The sequence below is a fragment of the Macrobrachium rosenbergii genome, chromosome 55, assembly GCF_040412425.1.
Source record: "Macrobrachium rosenbergii isolate ZJJX-2024 chromosome 55, ASM4041242v1, whole genome shotgun sequence".
In the NCBI taxonomy this organism is placed as follows: domain Eukaryota; kingdom Metazoa; phylum Arthropoda; class Malacostraca; order Decapoda; family Palaemonidae; genus Macrobrachium; species Macrobrachium rosenbergii.
Genome location: NC_089795.1, coordinates 30,717,768 through 30,742,003, shown reverse-complemented (window position 1 = coordinate 30,742,003; position 24,236 = coordinate 30,717,768). Strand labels below are relative to the sequence as shown.

General features: G+C 34.4%; 1 protein-coding gene across 1 annotated transcript in view; it reads left to right on the top strand.

The window, feature by feature from the left end:
* The first annotated feature begins 244 nt into the window (after positions 1-244).
* Positions 245-24,236, top strand: part of Lkb1 (Lkb1 kinase) — a 285,218-nt gene continuing 261,226 nt past the window's right edge. Inside the window, exon 1 of the mRNA XM_067099730.1 lies at positions 245-420. The gene's annotated coding sequence lies outside the window, so the exon portion shown is untranslated. The remainder of the gene's footprint in view (positions 421-24,236) is intronic.

Here is a 24,236-nt window from a genome sequence, read left to right as displayed (position 1 = left end):
CTATATAATAGTCTCGTTATCATGCTGTAGCATGTCAAGAGTTCATGTGTAACATGTCAAGAGACCCATGTAATGATAAACATTTAGTTTTTCCGGTTAAAATATGTTTACGGCAAATGATCTTTAGACAGTGAAAGAAAACATATACTTTTATATATAAATTAGATTTTACCGATTGTTGAATGAATATAAAATTTAGGCAAGCGTGGAAGTTAGTGGTGTGGAAATGTGGCAACACTGTATGCAGCTGCAGGCCTTTGGGGCCGTCTTCTAACACCCGGGAGCCGCGGATATTTATAGGTGCCTAGTGTCTCCAGCGATTTTTCTTTCCATTATATATTCATAATAGTATGTGTGTAACTTATAATGGGAGAAATGGCCACAAGAATTCTTCACGAGAAAATGAGATAACATTCTGAGGTAAGTCAAGCACGATGAATTCTATTTACGCATGATTTTATGCCCGTCAGCTATGTCTTCTTAGCAGTAGAAACGCTTTCTCTAATAACATCTATTATATTTCCATCATATTACTGTGGCATATAAGTGCAGTGCCCATTTTAATTTTGAAATCAGAACTTCACTGATCCTATATGTCCCCCATAATATAAAGTAAAAAAGATCTTGCTCGTTATTAGAAATGCCTGGCATCGGTAGGCCTATAGGCTGTGTCAACAGGTCTCGCCTTTTAAACATATTACTGTGATGCTTTAGGATACATACTGTGTTTTGTCTGTCATTAGAAATTCTTTGCAGCAGGAAAATCTGTAGGATACTGTCCATGCCATTATTTTTTAACATTTAAATGTGTAAAGGTAGCGTTAGAGTGTTTGTTTTCACGACGAAATTCGGAAATGTTGCGCTTGGTGAGACTATTTCAGGAACATGTAAACAAACCATAAAAAGTCCACCACCATCATTAAATTTAAAGTGAACATATTTATGTTTCTATATCTGCAACAAATCCTGGTTTAATTTATGTTTTCATCAAACGATAAGTCTCATAGATGGGTAATACGAAGAAATGAAGTTTGGTAGCCTAGGCTACACCAGCTCCCTCAGACTACTAGTTTGGTATGATGTATAATCATGTAAACCTTAATCTAATTGCAACTTAATTTAGAATATAAAATTAGTTTCTCTATGGTAAAAGTTGTCGAATCACGATGCCAAGGAAAAATAAACTTTAAGAATGGTAAAAACAAGCAAAAGAATCGTAGCCAGGTCAACGCTAGGCCTATACCTATGATTCGTTCGGTATTTTAAAACCAATTTTATTCCAAATAAGTTAAAATCACTTTCTTTGGTAGTCCTTATCTAATAATTCTCTTGAAGGATCGTTCCAAAGCCTTAGAACAGAAAAATTAACCTGCTAGCCTTTTCCGTCGACGGTTTGGTTAAACGACGCTGAGCATGGCGGGAAGAATCGTATGTTGCTCAGCGTTTTTTCAAAACTTCCGCTAAACAATGCTCCTGGAAATACCGAATTAGCAAAATATGTTAAAAGAATGTTGTACCACCTTCACAGTGATGCTATTTTTTGCTTGCCATTAAAAATGCTTGGCGGTAGGTGGGTCTAGAAGCTATTGTTTATGATAACATTTTAAACCTATAACAGTGGTGGACTAGGTCAAAATACATACATATGTATACATAGACATATATGTGTGTGTGTATGTTAAAAGGGAATATAAAGAATGATTTATTTGTATGTATGTATATTACCGATTGTTCACCACAATTCAACTTTTTAGCTTGATTCGTATGTAGCCTATATGGAGTCTGATTGTTCAATATAAATCAACATGCCATTTTCCCAAAGGAAAGTATATACAGTAGTTATTTATTGATATTTGTTTAGATTGAAGATCGTTCATTGATGAAATACATTTTTGTAATGGAGGTGTATTTGACTCAAATACGTCAGATATTTACAGATTAAAAAAAAAAGCAATTATCTTATGTAAAAATTCTTTACTTCAAACGAATCAACATATAAGTTTTTTGTTTTGTTTAAGGAGAATCTATAATTATTTGCATGTATATAAATTACTACTTGTTTATTTAGGGGATAAATTTTTCAAGTCAAATTATATTTGAGCTTCCAATATTTGAGATGCAGACTAGAATACAAAAGTTTTTATTTCGGCTACAATAGACCTAAGAACAATAATTTTTCAATATGGCCGCCTGATGTCACATGCTTGGCGGGGAGATCGACACTCCATGTTATTGACTCTCTATGGTTCGAATCTTGCCGTCGGATGTCAGTTTCCTCCGTTGTTTCTTCACTTAGGCCTAAGATTTGTAGTGAAAGCGTACCCAAAAAATGTGAAGAAATCTAAAGTTGATATATATATATATATATATATATATATATATATATATATATATATATATACATATACAGTATATGTGTGTGTATGCGTGTGTAAAAATGGGTGTGAGCTGCTAATAAGGAATTGCTGAAAGGATTAGCAGTGCTGAGATACAAAAATGAAGACAGTTGTAACTCCCAGGAGGAAGAATGAGATGGATACTAATTAATTGCTGGGACTTAACAGGAGTAAGATTTGTAATGAGATAGAGAAGCAAATGAAGAGAACGTATGGAATAGAAATAAAAAGGCCTTTTCAGATTTCCTTCAATCAAATTAGTCGAGAAAGTTCCATCGGAGAGGATTTCTTCTAAAGCCAAGGGATTTTAGCGCCCAGCGCACGGTCTCTCTCTCTCTCTCTCTCTCTCTCTCTCTCTCTCTCTCTCTCTCTCTCTCTCTTCGTTTTTTCTTAACTTCCTCTCTAACTTTTTTCTTCCTTTCTCTCTCTCTCTCTCTCTCTCTCTCTCTCTCTCTCTCTCTCTCTCTCTCTTCTCTCTTCTTCCTTCCTTTACTCTCTCCCTCCCTCTCTCTCGCTCTCTCAAAGATCAAATATAATGGAAAAGTTGGATTTTTTAATGTACGAATTTCTGGAAATGAAGAAAAGATCAACATATCAGAACAGGAAAGAGACATGGGAAAATCCTTATTATTACCCATATTAGATAATGGAGATAATTAGATAATGGAGATAATACGCAAACCATCATAGTGATGAATGCGCAGGGTTTAGTTTTGAATAACTCAAAAGAAAGATAGTGTTCTTAGAACTAACCCAAAATGAAAAAAATAGAAATAATGAATATAAGTGAAACCCGGTATTCCCAAGAGACTGGTATGATGACCAGATAAAGGGTTTCCAAACTTATAGATCGGATAGAAAAAATAGAAATCCGGGGGAACCATGATATATGGAAGAGACGCCAATCAGGGAAAATCTGTGAGAAATATAGTAACACAGAATGTGAATTAATAGCGGTAGAATTTGAATCTGAAAAATTAGTGAACATTGTAATATACAGACCCCTAATACTAAAGAGTTTGACATAATAATTGACAAATTGATGATATATGTAGAAATCACAAGGACTGGACTATACTCCTATCCGGGGACTTTAACTTTCCTTTCGTAGAATGGAAAGAATGAATAGGAGACTGTGGTTGTATTTATACATATATAAAAAAGAGAGCAATAGTAGCACAGTAAAGATAAAGAGGCAATTTGAAAAGCTATTAGATATGCTACTAGAACATAACATTCAGCAAATAAATCACCTGCCAACAAGAAAGGATAATATTTTAGACCTAGTATTTGTGAACGAGGTGAACTATGTTAAAAAATAATAGTGTATAACATGAGTATTTCGGACCATAATGTCATAGAACTAACAGTCCGTTCCAAAGCACATGAAAACAGAGATAAGCAAGAGATGAAAAATGGGAAGGATATGGAAAATACAATTTCTATAGTAAGAATATCAATTGGTCAAAATAAATGAAGAATTAAACAAAGAATGGGAAAACATATTTGTAAGTGATAATATACAGTAAATACCGATATATTATAAAATATTAGAGGAAATAGTGGAAAATATATACCGAAGAAAAAAAGTAAACATCAGTCATGAATACCAAGAGACAGAAGGATCTTGTTCCAGAAAATCAGAAAGTGGAAAAAAGGTCTTGGAAAAGAAGAGAATGCATGGAAAGTGATGGAACTAAAAGTAAGATAGAAAAATGCAGAACAAAAGATTATACAGTCAAAGAAAATAAAAAATGGGACCTAGAAGAAAAGGCCACCACAAAAATATCAAGCAAAACCTAAAATTTTTTTATTCATATGCAAAAAGATGAATAAAATAAGAGTAGAAGTAGGCCCTCTAAGAACTGAAGGGCGATTAACGAATGAAAAAGGAAATATGTAACATATTAGCAGAAAGATATATAAGAGTGAATTTACACCTAGAATTGATTGATAATGATACAGAAATAAGAGATGAAAATATTGAATATTTATTGGACATAGATAGTACAGAAGCCGATATTGTGCAGGCTATTAATGAAATTAAAAATGGATCAGCAGCAGGACCAGATGGCATACCTGCCATATTGTTAAAGAAAGTCGTTCATTCAATCGCAAAGCCGCTAGCAATATTATTGAGACAAAGTATAGATACAGGCAAGATTTACGATGAGCATAAATTAGCGTATATTACCCCTACTTTCAAAAGTGGTTCAAGACTAGAGGCAAGTAATTATAGGCCTGTGAGTCTGACATCTCATATTATGAAAGTTTATGAAAGGGTAATGAAAAAAATATAATGGAACATTTAATGAAAAATAGATTGTTCAATATAGGACAACATGGTTTGTACCCGGAAAAAGTACACAAACCCAACTGTTAGTCCACCATGAAAGCATATATATAAAAATATGATAAATGAAAAGATACAGATGTGGTTTACCTAGACTTTGCAAAGGTAGACCATAATATATTAGTGAAAAAATTTAGAAAACATAACATTGTGGACAAAGTAGGAAGATGGATAAAGAATTTTGCAAAACAGAAAACAGATAGTGATTGCAAACAATGAGAAATCGGATGAAGCTACGGTAATATCCAGTGTGCCACAAGGTACAGTGTTAGCTGCATTGCTGTTTGTGATTATGATTGCAGACATAGACAGTAATGTTGAGGACTCAGTAGTAAGAAGTTTTGCAGATGAAACAAGAATAAGTAGAGAAATTGCTTGTGATGAAGATCGGAACTCGCTACAAAGAGACCTAAACAAAATATATAAATGGGCAGAGATAAATAGGATGGTATTTAACTCTGATAAATTTGAATCAATAAATATGGTGATAAAGAAGGAATGCTATATGCATATAAAGGACCTAATAATGAGACAATCACAAATAAGGAAGCAGTTAAAGACCTTGTGTGATGTTGAACAGGAATATGTTATGCAATGATCAAATAGCAATACTATTGGCAAAATGCAAAAGCAAAAATGGGAATGTTGTTCCGGCACTTCAAAACAAAAAGCCGAGACACATGATTATGCTTTATAAAATGTACATTACGTAGTCCACTTGAATATTGCAATATAATATGGTACCCACACTACCAAAAGGATTTTGCACAAATAGAGTGTACAAAGGTCATTTACAGCTAGAATAGAGAAGAAGTTAAGGGCCTTGACTACTGGGAAAGACTACAATTCTTAAATTTGTATAGTCTTGAAAGGGAGAAGAGAACGCTACATGGTAATCCAAGCATGGAAACAGATAGAAGGAATTACCAAAAACATCATGGAGCTAAAAATTTCAGAAAGAGCAAGCAGAGGTAGATTAATAGTGCCCAAAACTATACCAGGAAAACTAAGGAAAGCACACAGGACATTAATCCACCATGCACCAGCATCGATAATACAGTGTCTATTCAATGCGCTACCAGCTCATCTGAAGAATATAACAGGAGTGAGCGTAGATGTGTTTAAGAATAAGCTCGACAAATATCTAAGATGCATCCCAGACCATCCAAGATTGGAAGATGCAAAATATAACGGAAGATGCGTTAGCAATTCTCTGGTAGACATCAGAGGTGCCTCACACTGAGGGACCTGGGGCAACCCGAACGAACTGTAAGGTCTGTAAGGTCTCTCTCTTCTTCCTTCTTTTTCTTTACTCTCTCCCTCTCTCTCTCTCCCTCTCTCTCTCTCTCTCTCTCTCTCTTTCTCTCGGCGTCAGTAACCTAGATGTTGTGACGCCAGTTTTAGTAGCCATAATCAGTCAACCATCTCTCTCTCTCTCTCTCTCTCTCTCTCTCTCTCTCTCTCTCTCTCTCTCTCTCTCTCGTTTATTTTTCTATAATATCTCCATTTTTCTGGTTTATTTTCCTTTACTGCCAAATTTTCTTCCCAAACTATCTCTTATTTCTCCATCTATCTCTCTTTAGAGTTCTCTATTGAATCCCCTCTCCCTGCTCTTTTCGCGCAGCCATCTTCATTCATATATAGTTATTTGTTAATGATTTATAGATTTTATAACTAACATTCTTCCGAGATAACATTTGTATATTAAAGTTTCTTCCTAATGGTCCCCCTCATCAACTGTTACCTGGTCATACAGATATATATATATATATATATATATATATATATATATATATATATATATATATATATATATATACTATATATATACATATATACATATATACATACTGTATATATGCACATATATACAGTACACACACACACACACATATATACACATATATATATATATATATATATATATATATATATATATATATATATATATATATATATGAATATATATATAGAGATATATATAGATAGATAAAGAGAGAGAGAGAGAGAGAGAGAGAGAGAGAGACTATCTATGTAGCTTGGCGTTTTAATATTGAATATTATCAGCAACCTTTGAAAAGGGCGTACGAATTGTGCCCATTGATGTAATGCTGCAGAGCAAACGAGAACATTACATAACAATTCCACTTGACATACTTTACGCTCATGGTACAAATGTGAAGGTGCAGAGCTTGAAATATCTGTAGATCTCATACTACTGGCTAAACCAAAAGACACTGCATTATTTGTGCTGTTTAATCTTAGTAGAAAAAAAAATAGTTAAGCCCTTTATCTGATGGACTAGATTTGACTGACATTTCCCTGCATTCCACGATTGATAAGTCGAAGAAAGCCATGGACATGGACTTCACATAACTTCCGTTACTAATTATTCACCTCTTGATCTTTGACATAGCCAAGAAGGCTTTCGAAGACGTAGAGAAAGATGAAAGATACTTCAAAAGAAATTCGCAGACTCGTTTGACTTGGGCATTATAGAATGGCGTCAGTTGCTCGCATAACCTTGATATTTTTGATGACGCAAGAAATGTTTACGAAACTAACAGTGGTTGTTTGACCCTGATCTCATCATATTTGGAATGATATTTCTGTAGAAATAAAGTGGAACTTCTGACTTACTCACGGCACTTACTCCAACTTAGAATCTTTGGGGGGTTGGAAGTAATATAAGGTTCCATCCACGAAAGCTCCAAGTTTCAGCACTTACTCATGTTTAGTGAATCGTCTCTTCAGAAACTAATTCCGGAGACAAAGAAATTTCTCAAAGGGTATTCACATCTCCCTCGAGGCCTAAGAATATCATCAAAACTATAAAAAAAATTATTTCCTCTATTTTCAGAGCATAAAAGTCTTCCTTTGCCCGCCCCCGCCCCCCCAAAAAAAATGTTACAAATATCCTGTTTTCTCAGTAGCGAGGTTTAATAATAGGAATGATATGATTGATAACTGAGTTTTCTTTTTACTGAAAACGATATTGCAATAACTTTTCATGCTATTTAGATATAAGTATATCAACATGAACACATGATTCGCAGCCACTTTTCTTCTAAGTACACAACTAACATTAGAAAATTTCTCTTAGCCATATATAGTTAACATCTTCACGAAGGAATTCATAGCTGATTCTTATCTATAAAGGAAAAAATCTCCAACAGAAAATTGATCTTGATGCGAGATTTAAGAATTCACATGTCCCGTCAGCCAAGTAAGGTATATTGGCAGGAACAAACTTTGGGTTGCGTCAAAGAATTAGCGGCCGCATAGGAGGCCCATCAGGATGGGATTATTTTTGACTAAATAAATTATGGTACTCAGCTGTTAGAGGTCACTCATGCCAACATGGTAATAGATTCACTCATGACCTCCAGATTCTAAATCACGATGCTAACACATATATTTTCATAAAAAGTAAGTCGCCTTAAATATTGGGGTACTGTTTGATCACTGTTCCCAAAACAAGAGACTACAGTTAAAATGTAATCCTCTGTGTAAGATTCTTGCTTTCTTTCCGCTTTCCATTGTCTATGTTTAGTAAAATATTCAGGAAAAAAATTATGAATTAACCCTAAACTAGGAACATTTTAAGTTATAAAGGAAAATTGAATCCAGATACAATATAATATATGTATACGTATATGTATATATATATATATATATATATATATATATATATATATATATATATATATATATATATATATATATATATATAAATATATGTATATATACACTGTATATATATATATATATACTGTATATATGTATATATATATACATATATATATATGTGTGTTTGTGTGTGTGTGTGTATGTGTGTACGGTGTGTATATGTGTGGCCTTTAGAAAATAGAAGGAGAATGTCTAGGATGAAAATAAATCTCTCTTTCCGGTAAATTAAGTCTCAATAATCAGATACAACGTTAAGAAAATGTGTGGTAAATGTACGCCTAAGGTAGCAAATACCATACAATTCCTTAACTTCTCTTGTTGTATTTGTTGAGGAAGATATTATTAATGTTGTTGTGAGAATAGAGCATAATTATCTGAAAGAATGCTTTTATTTGCGCTGTATTAAATTGAATTATACTGAATGCTAATAAAAGGTTACTGTTAATTGTGATACTACACAATTTTTAACTATAATGGTTGATATCATATGAAAATCATAATGGAAGCGTAAGATGTGATGTATTCATTGAGCACACTGGTCCTAATGAAAACCGGTTGCTATCTGCGTTGCATTCAGTAAACTCTTTTATCACTATATAAGACACACAGTTAATCGAGCCGTATTTACTGAGCGTAAGGGACATATGTAGCAAAGCATATTAATATTCTTTGTTGTTTGTGTTGTGATAATCGAAAATAATGATCGTGTTAAAACATAATTATAGTTAATCGCGTTTTATTACCTTAGCATAATGACCATGGAAAAAATATATTTCTGTTATCTGCATACATTTTTTTCATAATAATCACGACAAAAATATCAGATGTACAGATTTTTAAAAATGTTAAAAGTGAATTTAAATAAGGTCTACGGGATATTGAGCCGCGTTTCACTATATTCGATACGAAATATCCATTTTCTTTAACCAACTCGCCAAGAAATTGAAGAACGTGATACATAATATGAAAGCCTTTGGTAAGAAATTACCAAACAAGAAAAAACTTCATAGGTTAAAGTTTGTTATCGTATTATCAAATTAACTGTATTTAAGTCTTAATTCAGTTTTAATCATGCATTGAAAACAAGAAATTCAAATATTTAATTCAAATACCTACTGCCTACGCTATGCCTGACGATGGAACCAGTGCATGGTCTCTCTATAGTTATGCTTTTTTTTTTAATGTCGAGGCCGAAAGAACGGAAGGCCTATACCAAGCACCGATAAAAATAAAGGGTAGAAAAATAGAAAGAAAGAGATCGCAAGGAATAGATTATTTGAACTGTTATGATGCAAGTAATAATTAAACCATGCGCTTGACGCGGAGATTAGAAGGAAATTAGAACTCCCAGGTTGTCAGTGGACTGGAATTCATGCAGCAGTCCTCACGGGCAGCATTTAAGTTTATTGCATTTGTTGTTGTTGTTCTTTCTCAGTACTAAAGGGAGATATTCACGGGGAAAGACCAAAGAGCAAATTGATCGTCAATCAAAGCTTCCAGTCTCGAAGTGGTTGTGTGTTAAAGGAAGAAAGAAAGGACCACGAAAATGAAAACGGAAAGAGCAGAAGAGATAGAGTTTAATAACAAATGACAACGAAATAGTCTTGTAATACAAGGAAGGTAAATACTATATACATACACCATATATCTAAAGACAACAGTTTTCAATTTCAAAAGGATTTCGGCACTGTATCCAAAACAAACAGCTCCGTAGTGGGTTAGTGCCGTCAGTTCACCTCATGCGGTGCACTGTAAGCATTACTTAAGGTTCTTTGCAGCGTGCCTTCGGTCCCTAGCTGCAACCCCTTTCGTTCCTTTTACTGTACCTCCTTTCATATTCTCTTTCTTCCCTCTTACTTTCCACCCTCTCCTAACAATTGATTCATAGTGCAACTGCGATCGAGGTTCCTCCTGTTACACCTTTCAGACCTTTTACCGTCAACTTCTGTTTCAGCGCTGAATGACCTCATAGGTCCCATTGCTTGGCCTTTGGCCTAAATTCTATATTCAATTCACTTTAATTCTAAAACAAACAGTCCTACATTATCGATTCACCGAATGGTGTGATACAAATTAGTACAAATAAAGCAGTAAAAAAGCCGAAGCAAATAAAAAACATAGAACGAATAAACTAGACATGGAAAATGAACGTCTGGAAAATGAGCTTATTTTTATTGTTTTATGAAGCGGCTTATGAAATTCTCGTTTGGGTCCATCATATATTAGAAACTGAATACGACAGTGCCTTAAGTCTTGTTTTCCTCTAGATCCCCCAACATGCTTATAGAAAATGGGCATTAATGAATTCATAATCTCTCGTTTTCCTCCCAGTTTTGGACACGCTAATTACTATAAAGCCCGAACCTAGATGGAAGCAAAACTGAAGAAGCCATTCTCTTCCGTAGTCAGATTCAAACTCCTGAACACTAGCAAGAGTGATGTACCACTTTGCCCGATATACAGTGAGAGCGGCAGTGTTGTTGTGTAACAGGAAAGATTCCTTGCAGTGTCATGGGGTGCCAAGACAAGGAGTTGTCTATGGATTTGAACCAGTGACTTGAAATCTTTCAAGTCACACGCAGTAAACATATTGTTGAGATTTAACCTAAAGATTTTATTTCCTATCTGCTTTGTTATTTATCTAAGTTACTGTTGGTGGTCAACTGATCCTGAAAATCACAGGAACGTAAACAACAAACACAGCTCAATCACTGACCGACCCGACAAAGAGCGCGAGCAAATTAAAGGAAATCAACAAAACACAGTAAAGAAGAAATGTGCATTCTTCGTTGTACTCTTGCATGTAGTCCAGTTTCTTAGATCAAGGAGGTTAGACTTCAAAGAGCTTGGTGGAGAAAAACTGTGAAAATTCAGCTCATCTCTCGTACTGCATTGAAATATCCTATGCTTTGTTTAGTTAAAAGTATCATATATATATATATATATATATATATATATATATATATATATATATATATATATATATATATAATATATATATATACGTACATATACATACATATATATATACATACATACACACACATGTATATATATACAGTATATATATGTATATTTGTGTGTGCGGGTATGTATATATACTGTACGTGTGCATCAATATACAGATTACGTAAAGTGAGAGAAAAAGAAAGATAAAGTACAGAAAAAAAGGAGATTATTATTCACCGCTGACCGGAGTTTCTAAGACTTACTGAACTAATAGCGTTAGCTCTTCTAGAAGGATTCTAAGCCTCTAGACGCATCAGAATCCGGTCACGCTGACGTTAGCGTTGCTTATGTGGGAATTTACCCTAAATGATTATGTATCACTGTCCAGTAGATTACGTAGATTACATAGATGCAGCTATCCATATTTGTATCAAAATTTTTTTCACTATATTCCGTTTCTACTTTGGAAGTAGTGGCGCCTGAAGGGTTACGACTTCCGTCTCAGCGTGTCTTTGGCGATGACGACCTTTTAAAGCTTGGTGGCCTTGTGTGCGTTACGCAGGCGAACCATTTCAGAATAAGTGAGCATCTCTCTCTCTCTCTCTCTCTCTCTCTCTCTATATATGTATATATATATATATATATATATATATATATATATATATATATATATATATATATATATATATATATATATATACATACACGCATACACACACATATATATACACACATATATATGTACATATATATATATATATATATATATATATATATATATATATATATATATATATATATACTGTGCACATATAACTTTTCAACGTTTTGTGATGATATGATTTTTCCGTATGGTAATTCAGATTATTCTAATTATTTCTAGCCGATAACGTGACATAGAAAACAAAGGAAGTTTCAACTGCTGAGAGTAATTCTTCTTAGAAGAACCGATTCATGAAAAAAAACCCGTCACAATCTGAAATGTTTTGAAACTAGATAATACAACTAAACCACAATAAACCAGACTTTGCATTTTGCACTTCAAGATCTGTATGATAATACAGTGAATATTAAATTTACTCAGATCTTTTTCCTTGAGCGAGGTCTTCTTCAATATCTATCGCCGCCAATTTCAACATCTGAACGTATTCAAGTGGCTTAGGCTTCGACTTACAGCACTGTGATTGATTCATAGAACGAAGACACCGTTCGTGGCATTCGTGGTACATCTGACACTCTTGCCAGGGGACTTACTTTATCACTCGCCTTCGAAAGTAATTTCGTAACTTTAAACTGAGAATAAAGTAATATCGACGCCGAAGACAAAACTGTCGTTGTGGAAACAGAAACGGACAACGGCACCGGTCACCAGATGGTGGTGATGGCTGCAGAAGGCTGTTCGTTCCTCGAAAAATATAGATCATACTTAATATTCATATTTAACATTTTTCTGAGGCATAGATGGTTTTGATTTCATTCGATGTTCTGTAAAAATTTTCCTTTTCTGTCTGACAGTAGATGGACAGTATTTTTCTCAAAATGTGACAGTGCATTTCGAATACCGTGCCGTTAGAAAATTAAAAGGATCTTTTGTTGATAGTATGGCAAAAAAAAAAAAAAAATCATGAGGGTTAAACATTGAGTTCATGTATCCACCTTGTAAAAGAAAATTGAAAAAATGAAGTGTAATTAAAACTTGCGAAAACCCTACGGGTCACGTGCGATAACAACGCGCCACATCAAAACACCAACTCTACCTGAAAAAGAAATGAAAATGTTTAAATTAATTTCCATTCGAAGTTTGTGTATCGTACATTTCCCTATAGACTAAAAGCCTCTTCGGTTTGTATTTAATCCTCGAATAATAAAGTCAGCAATTGCAAACATCATGAGGTAAAAATAAAGTAACGTAGGCAAAACTGCACGAGAATATGCAAGCTCATACATACAGGGATATATTGTGAGTGGTTATCGTTTGCCTGACGATGCTTTGGCATATGAAGGCAAAGTAACACCTACCGCCAGTATATCATGCATATACGTATGTACATACATATATGCACATACACACATATATAATATACATATATATATACATACACACATATATATGTGTGTATGTATATACGTATGTATGTATGAATGTATATTATAGCCGCAGTAACCTCTCAACCTCCTACCTTCCTGGCACTTTTATGGATATCTGTCTAAGCTTGTCACTACAGGACAATATCTGATTAGGAAATAACCTAGGGAGCGTTGCGTATAGCGTGTTAGTGGGTTTTTAATGGAAACGGTGAGTTGGTTCGAACCCTGCTGGGGAAAGTGAAAGCTTCTTCATTTATTCCTTATTCGGACATAGGCTTGTAGTGATAAGCGTATCCAAAAAGTTGCAAGGAAGTCTGGAAGTTAAGAAGTCACTGTGGCTATCAAAAAACATATTTCATGGTAAAACTGACAAGTAGACTGTATAGATAGGTAAATTCATTTATATCCATGACTTTTCTCCTTTAAAAATAGAGCAGTATGAATGGTATATCAAATATTAAGATCTTAAAACCTGTAACGTGAAGGAAACAAAAGTTTTATATTTTGTAACCACATTTCATTCTATAGTCTTAATACATAACTGGAAAGTCACCATAAACCTGCAACTTGGGGAATGTGCCTAAATCTTTTTTTTTATGCCAAGACCTACCATTTGGGAATAATTTGACACTTTTAAATGAGTTTTGAATGCTGATTAATCAGAGAAGTAGAACGTATTGTCATCTTTTGAGAACAGTTCTAGGAATTTTTATTTCTATTTAAAGCAGCAATTATTATATAACCTCCAAATTGCAGAGTGCTTGCATGTCATTCTTATAAGAGAACGTAGATCAAAGAAGAAATTATGAAATTTTGAAATAAAAATATCTGAGGCCTTGGGAAGTAGGTCAAAGTTACTCAAACTTGGGTAAAAAGATAAGGTCAGTCAAAACAAGATTTCATCAAAGAGGAAAAAAGATAGTATAATACTTTCAAATAAAAGCCTCTTAGCCACAAATGTGATGTAGATTGTGAATTAGAATAATTTATGTGGAAATAGATGGCAGCTCATTAGCTCATGAAGAGAATTTGCATGATGAATTCTAGAAAAGAACCAAAGAATATTAACCTACAAAAAGTCAAAACGCGTCAGTAAGACCATACAAGAATGAAAGATTCGCGTCTTCATTATGGAAAAATGACTGATGACAAGCAGAGGATAATTGATTTACTGAATTCAGAGGTACAAAGGAAAACTGAAGAAGAAAAACATCAAAACACAAAAGCGCCTGGCCTCCCTCCCGGATTCAGCCCGACGGCCTTTGTCGACCTTAAACCCCAATTTGAGATTTTACAACAAACTCGAGGAATTGGATTATCTGCCGAGCACCCAGTGAAGTCTCGCTTCTTAAGAGTCATTATTCCATGACATCACTGCGCAGTATCACCCTTAGGCAGCATTTTTCCTCTAATGCCCTAATACCGTAAGCAAAGATACTGTGTGGAGAGATTTTAACTCTCCCTGAGTTTTTCTAATGTTAGTACGAATCCAATTCCAAGAGTAAATTGAATAAGGACCATTCAGTTGCAGATTAATCCAGTGAAGACTAGAATGGCAGAATAAGATTTGTTTATTTTCGTTTCATCGCGTTTTATAAGACTGCCTTCTGACGCTACTTTTATCTCGACGTCTGTCGCCTGAACAGATTTGTTTCAACGACGAAGGAATCTAAGAGGGCCACGTAGAAGATGAAGGGAAAATGTCCTCCAGCTTATCGTCACTACTTCATTTACATTATATTACGCACTTCGTTCTTCAATCTGTTATCTTTTAATGAGTTTTACCGTAGTTGCTATCTTTTATGTGCTTGTGAATTGCTATCTACAGAAGCTTCTCAAAACAAGGAAGAAATCATCTGGGAAACATAGAGAATGAGAGTGAGCTCCACATTCAGGAGGCGAATATCCGAGTGCTGGTCGAGCTATTTGACCTCCAAATTCGCAGCTTTCTCATTGTATGCATGGGAACAAGAAGAAACCCAGAGGGTACTTCGCTCCTGAGAAAGATATTGTCCCAAAGTCGATAAGTTATTTGATTCAAAGCTATCAATAAGTACCTAAAGAAAGACTACTTCATATGACGACGACCAAGTCCCATGAAACTTTTATAGGGATTCTAAGAGGAAAGGAATATTAAGCACCTCTAGCACACACACACACAACTTCCCGGAGATAAAATTAGAGAGGTCTAGAAAATAATCACTTACATGACTCTATGTAATTCACTGTTAAGCTCAAGATACTTATAAATCTAAGTTACTTAAAAAGTATCCCATTTAATTAAAAGGAACTGAGAGTACCCACTAGAAATTGGGAGAGCGGTAGACAGGGCGATGTCAGCTACAGCAGAATCAGATAAGAAATCTGAAGGGAGTTTACTGAGAGGACCAACGACGCAAATATTAAGTTTGGCTGACGCATCATCTTCGCCATCACTGATCTCCTCCAACGGTGACTCAAGTCTAAGATTTTCTAAATACCCTCCCCCTCTTCGAGTGTGTGCTTCATGCTTTATTACAGGCTGTTAGACTTATATTCACAAACTTTTCCGGGTTCTGAAAGAATTTAAACGGGCTGCTTTTCCGCGGACATCAGGAATTCTACCGAATATTTGATGCATTGGCTTCAAATACGAGTAACGTGTGATGGTGTACTTACTAAGAATGTATAGTGGAGAAAATGACTGGTTTCTTCTCCACAATTAACGGTTACTTTTTTAAACAACAACAAAGTCATTATTATTATTATTATTATTATTATTATTATTATTATTATTGCCTTACTGTGTGGACAAAGACGGGTAGATGAATGCGATCCTTTCGAGGGCAACAAAAAAGTGCTGTTTCTTTCAGAGTTACGCTCCCTGTGTGTCTGGGGAAGGGCCGCCTGCAGGAAAGGAGCAGGAGCAGGAGAGTTGCATCATCAATCCTTGTTAATATTACTGCTTGATGAAGGAAGGTATCACAGTCTGTAACTTTCCTATCTAGTGGGAATACACTATTACGTGCACAAATTACTATCTTAGCTACTCCTATTTTTCTAGCAGTAGAAGAGTAATCGAAGCAGTGACACTGTATTGTCCAAATAGAACTGTAGGCACCTCCCTTTATTTTCACTTATTCAAAGAGCACAATTTTGCCCTGTGCTCATCATATGCCACATGTACTTCCCCACTGAACGGATTCTTTAGGTTTATGCGGAACTCATCAATCTCAATGGCAAGGCTTTGATGACAAGCCCCTTCACACATCGTCCTTCACGATGAGAGTTGAATCCAATCCTTTGCGTCAAATCATCGATCCAGTGATGAGTTCTGAGGAGCTTCTCAAAAGTATGCCGTGAGTTAGACATTTTAAAAAGTCCGTAATATCATGCTCATTTAAAATGTGGCACTCTCTATCTCTCTCTCTACATATGTTTATATATACATAATGCACATACACATTTATTTATATGTATACGTATATATATACATACATACATACATACACACAAATATATATATATATATATATATATATATATATATATATATATATATATATATATATATATATATATATATATATATATATATATATACATAGTTTCTTAATTACCATTTGTTCTGTTAGTTATTTTTTTTTTTTTGAAAACTTACAAATACTACTCGATCAATACAAAAAATCAAAACGTTTTCCTGTAACACTTTACAGTTATTGCGCTGGCTGCACTGAGATGTTGATAAATATACCACCAAAAAGTAAATATACTCACGAGTAATAAATAGCGCGGTAATTTATCAGTCATGAATGCGAAATAGATTTCAGCGGTCGTATAATAAGAGGATTTCCCATCAAGGAGAAATTCGCATATCAATCACTTCGTTGGGAGAGAAATTGACGTTTGATCGAATAATTCATATTTTCACTACAAATAACTTTCTCAATATGTCATGTAAATGTGAAATATTAGATTATATGTAACTGAATGAAATGGTATAGATAATAATAAGGTGAGATAAATATGAAATACATAAGTTGTTGATAATTAATGATGGTTCACTTCATGATTTCCCTTACCTAGCAGAACGCCAGTTCCACAATTTCCATTAATTGGACGAATTTGTTTCTCTTCTATTTTCATTTTATAATGTTCGCATTTCGATCCAAATTACTCGTAAGTTCTTATAAATATGCTTCTATTGTTTTCTTCTGCTTTGGGGCGAGGAAACAAGGAAACAATTTCTAAAAAAAACAATTCTGCTACGATTTGCCTTAATGAACTTTTCATTTTTTCCTTTCCGTATTAAAGAAGCTGAACGTTAAAGGCATACTAAATTTCTCTTTTCAAAACAACTACTCACCTTTAACCTTCACGCTCAATAGAATTTTCATTCATATCATCTTCGTTTGATTAGGATTTGTGTATTTTCGTCAGTCTTTTATTATGCTGCTCTTGACCATACGACAGTACACGTATTAATAGTAATAATTTATCAAATAAAATAAAGTCAGATTAATTTAATGTGTGATGACCTTATTCCAGGGTATATTAAATGCTTTTACCCCCAGTATTGGTTATTTAGTGGCGAATTCGTGACACTAGAACTCCCGTCAAAATCTGTCCATTTTAGCTCATTTTTGAAGTGTTTTTAACTGTTTAAACTGTCCCCACCAACAAACGGTAACAAGAGGGCTTCCTCGCATAATGCTAACCTGGAAGGATGCTACAGTTTGTAGCATACATACATGCATACAAACATACATACATACATACATACATACATATATAAATATAATATATATATATATATATATATATATATATATATATATATATATATATATATATATATAGCCTATATACAAGCATTAAGCTGCAAATGTCGTTTAGTATCCAGTTCGCGCTACTTCGGGAATATCACCGAAGGGGAATTATAAGTGATAAGTGGATTGGTACCTTAGTGACTCGAACACCCGACAGTACCCTTCAACGACTTCCAGTCGACGTTCAAGGTCAGCTGTCGGGTGTTCGAGTCACATAAGTACCAATCCATTTATCACATATAATTCGCCTTCGGTGATATTCACGAAGTAGCGCGAATTGGATATTAAACGACATTTGTAGCTTAATGTTTGTATATAAAATGTCGTGTGATGTGATAAAAATTCATATATATATATATATATATATATATATATACATGAGAGACTTGAATCAAAATTGTCAGCCATCGCTTGGAAATAAGTGTCAATTGCATAATCAGTTACACAAGTAGTGGGTTTCAGTGCATCTTTCTTATTACAGAAATACGAGCACTGTACTTGCATGGCTGATGTTTCCACTGAAATTAAATTACAAGTACACAGAAATCGCCCTTCATTGCCCATAACCTTTTAGTAAACCTTTTGCATTTTTGACAAATGTGCGAACTTACATATCATTTGCGATAATTATATTTGTCCTTTTTTTCACGTGGCTATTCCAATCGTCTCGCAACTTCATGGTTGCTTTTTCTTGTTTCTGAATATGATACAAATGATTAGGACAGTGATAATCATAACTTTGTTTCGCTGCTAAAATTCGTCATTCATAAGTCCACAATTCTACACCGTGCAATTATGTAACAGGAGATCATAACTCAACTTAACTGTGCATTTGACGGAAGAGCAAGAATAAAGGGAAATTAAAGAGAAATGTAATGAACCTCCTCCTCTCTGGTAAGAAAATATGGTGCTAATTAAGGTCATTATGTTGCCGCTTCATCGGCCTACTTAATGAAAAAGTACAATCTTTTCTTTCATAATTTTTTACCCCAAGAAGGTTATTCAAACCTTCATGAGAGAGAGAGAGAGAGAGAGAGAGAGAGAGAGAGAGGTGCTGTTAATTATTAATTCGCAACTTTATCCTTATCAAAGACCTCGTGCTACCTAACAGTCACGCTTGACAATTGAATATTCTTTTATTCATAATACATTGTCCTTATGTAACAGCTATTTCTAAAGACAGGTTACGAAACCGCTCCTGACTATTCAGCATCGCCGTGGCGACGCCCCGGGTGTTAGAACATATCGCCAAGGTCGACAGGCTTTGCCGGGGACAACTAGTGGGGGTGGGTCATGGGGTTGGCAGAGCTGCCTGGCTGGCTCCCGGTACACGGAGCGCCCACGTGCTCCCTCCCGCTCATGGCTGACCGAACGGCAGGGGGCGCAGCTCGTACCTACGGCGTTTTTGAACTGCCGCGTGGTGCGACCTTCCTCCTGCCTGGCATCGTGCTTGGTAGGAGGTAGTCGCCTACGAAATTCCGAAGGTCGCTTTATCTCTCAAGAACTACTTCGGGTATTTTGCGGGGATATTTACCTCAAAGATTCGAAGTGATGATAAGAAAGTGTTTAATGAGTGTCTCGAAGTGGCTGTACTTTAGGTATTGAAAAAAAAAAGTATCAAAATTTTAAATCCAGAGGCATGATCAATATAATAAAATAAAAACTCCGAATAAAATGATTTCCTGTTGAACTAAAAAATCTCTCAGTGGTCACTAGAGATCAGGTGTGGGTATTCAGAGTAGAAAGCAACCCTCGTCTAAACAAGTTTAAAAAAAATACTTGTCTTCCTGTATTCAAACTTGATTTGTTATGTTAAAATATGCCCGCGCTCTCACAAGCACACATGCACGGACACGTACAACCCAGCATAAATAAATGTAGAATATATATATATATATATATATATATATATATATATTGTATATATATATATATATACATGTATATATGAATATATATATATATATACAGTATATATATACACGTATATATATACATACATATACATATTATGTATATGTATACATATATAGTTTAAGTATACATAGACACGTATGTATATATGTATGAATGTATATAGAGATCAATATACTAAGTATGAATACCTAAGTAAGTATATTGAACAAAATGTAGTCACAACATGAACCTAACGGCTAGTGGTACACTATGGCCTTTTGACATTTATTAACCAGTTTTACAACGGTCTAGACAAATTAAAAAGGTGTCGTCTAATAGAGGCTCATTCATATCCGCTGTTTTTTGTTTTGTTTTATAATACTTCCCTCAACAGTTGTCTCTTTCTTTGTGTTTATTCAGTTAAGTTGAAAATTCCTTTAAAAAAGTCGACAGATTCGCAATCGTCCTACCATGAGCCTATAGGATACATATATATATATATATATATATATATATATATATATATATATATATATATATATATATATACATATATATATATATATATATATATATATATATATAATATAATATATATATGTGCATACATATATTATATATATATGTATAATATATATATATATATATATATATATATATATATATATATATATATATATATATATAAATAGAGAGAGAAGAGAGAGAGAGAGAGAGAGAGGAGAGAGAGAGAGAGAGAGAGAGAGAGAGAGAATTAAATTATGAAATGCTGCATTATTTATATAACGAACATTACCGAATACTCTGTAGCACAAGTTTCATTGGAGGTCACCTTCACATTCTTCCAAAGAGATAGGTGGGAATCCCTGGTCTTATGCAACGCCGCTTCGTCGGCAGATGTTGGTCAACTCATCAAATTTTGGAATGAGGAAGAAACAGTTTTTCCAGATGCAGAGGAGAATGATGGGTATGCATCTCGGACCAGGAGAGGAAGGTGTTATGAATGAGGTTTTTTGAGGCGATATATGCTGAGAAGAAATGGATTATTGTTTAGGTTAAACTGGCCTTATGCCAGCACCGGATCTTCCTCATGGAGCAATCTTCAATAAAGAAAAAAAAAAGTAGTCAGACGTCAAGCACTGTGGGAAAAACTGGAGCTGGAAGATTCAGGGCGCGATACTCTGGGGGCGAGGCGATGATGAGAAGAAGAAGAAGAAGAAGAAGAAGAAGAAGAAGAAGAAGAAGAAGAAGAAGAAAAAGATGAATGCGGCGATGCGTCTAAAATCTGAAGCTTCCAACTAACATTGCAAAGCTTCGTAGAGAAGCTCTGAAGTGTGAAGCAAAGAAGGGTTAACTTGCGTACTGGCCCTGAATAGTCCTCTCCATTGTTGGCATCTTGCAGCATAACATACCCTTGTCAAGAATTCACTTGAAAGAATTACTATTGTTATTATCCTAACTCCACACCCACTGTGGAGATGTATACTGTTATTCAAGTTTTCTTATTTTACTTTTCAATCAACTAAACTTTGGCATGACGTCATTCCGAGAATGGTGCATTTAGATTACGGAAACTTAATACGGTAGGTCCATGATGTCCATGATGAGATAACGAAATTTTTCATACCGCGACCGAGGTCGACTCAGCATTCCTTTCACAAGAAAGCGCGACAGAAATCGTCAAACTTCTGTCTATCATAAACACACGCATACACACATATATGTATATAATATATATATATATATATATATATATATATATATATATATATATATATATATATGATATATATATATATTTGATACCCTAGGGGCTAGTGCTAGACATTTATGAACACATTTGACACCCTATGGGCTAGTACTAAACACGGGGAAATAGTGTAGATGAATCACTGTTTCGCTGTGTTTAGTACTAGCCCTCGGGGATCAAATGTTCGTAAGCTAATTGGTCATTTCCCAAATTCCTTAGGGACTTCGTGAAATCCCTGATTCCACATAATCCCCGTAACACACACGCACACACACACACACACATATATATATATATATATATATATATATATATATATATATATATATATATATATATATATATATATATATACAGTATATGTATATATACAGTATATACAGTATATATATATATATATATATATATATATATATATATATATATATATATATTATTTATATATATAAATATATATAAACATATATTTATATATACACACACACACACACACATATATATATATATACATATATATATATTATATATATATATACATATATATACGATATATATATATATATATATATATATATATCGTAAACAAGTAATGAGAGAGAGAGAGAGAGAGAGAGAGAGAGAGAGAGAGAGAGAGAGAGAGAGAGCATGTGTATAGTCGGAATGTAAATCACCATTTTTGAGAAATTTTCTTTAAAAGGAGATCCTAAAGTTTCTGGACCGACAGACAAAATAAAATTTTTAATAGTTTTATACAAACAACCTGAAGTATGGAGCAACAGTACCACATATTTGCCTACACAATACAGTTCCAAATGCAGCCTTTGAAATACTGCTTCTATTTATGCAAAACATATCACATTTCTTGCAACACTAACACAAGACTATGTGCACGTATGGTTTATTTATCGCTGGACTTGTACTCATGGGTCAAAGGTTTAAAGTGCGAGTAGTCCTAATTGATATGATTCGTTCTGGCTACTGGTAAGATTCAGCGAAGATATACCTTAAATGCTCATGTGAATCTAGTCACGTATGATGCTCCCTTGTAGAGAGAAAATGAGATTCTTGCATCATCTGTGACGTTCAAAGAACTGCTTGAACTTTCATACCTTGAAGCGCAAGCGCGAGTAAAGTCAGCAAGTTTTGAAGTCTGGCTTTGCTGGGGTCACTCGGTGCATTTTGCTTTTTGCGCTGTTAATCTCTTCTCGCTATCGGGGTTATCAGTCACACGTAATCTCACAAACGTTACGACTCAGTAGTAGTAGTAGTAGTAAACGTAGACAATAGTTAATTAAGGAGTCGTATTTGATAATCGAGGCCCAAGGTTTATAAATTTCGTGGTTTGGTTGGAAGTCAAACGTTTAAGGAATAAAAGTCGTGCTCTGAGTGGCATTAATGAAAGGTGTACGTTTTAAAGCAATCTTTGAACGAGGGAATGAAAGTGGGGTTAATGTTGAGCTCTTATTTTCCTTTCTTTATTTCGTTATAATCACCTTATACCAAATAGACTGCATGCATCACTTGCATGTAACAGAGAGTAGAAAATACTTATATTTGCTTTTTTTTATCCATAATACTGATTAATTTGAAGAGCATAGTATCCACAGCAGTTTTAGTACAGTAATGCTCGTCTCCTTGCATCATTCTATAATTCTTTAAAGAAATAATAACAAATATTACGTACAGAGGTTAAAAGTAACATAATGCTAGGTACACAACGTAAGTACACAAAGCAAAAGTAGCAACAAACGGTTAGAGAGAGGAATAAAGTTTCAAAATAAGGTTAGCGGAGCGGAAACCTTGTCTTGGTTAAAAAAAGTGGTTTTAAAGGGAAATAATAATAATAATAATAATAATAATAATAATAATAATAATAATTTATTTATTTATTTATTTATTCATGTTTACCATACACATCATCTTCTAGGAGTGGGTGGCTCCAAGAGAGCAGAGTCTTCCGGATCTGAGCAAGTCATTAAGGATGAGGTTGCTAGCCGCATAACCTTTTCCTGACCTCAGATAACGCTGGTGCCCATTCCCTTGGACATTGGAAATGCAAACTGAGTACTCTACAACTGACTTTCAGCACCCACAGTATCATAATCTTTATTATTATACTATTAGTATTCTTAACCAGAGTATACATGTATTTAACCGAGACACTCCATAACAGACATTAGGTTCCTAATCCGTCTTCGTAAGGTGGATTGCTCACATTTGGGAATATGGAAAAAAATGAAAAGCAAGACAAAGCGGTTATCAAACAATCCCTCGGGTTACACAACAAAAATGGCCTTTGAAATTTC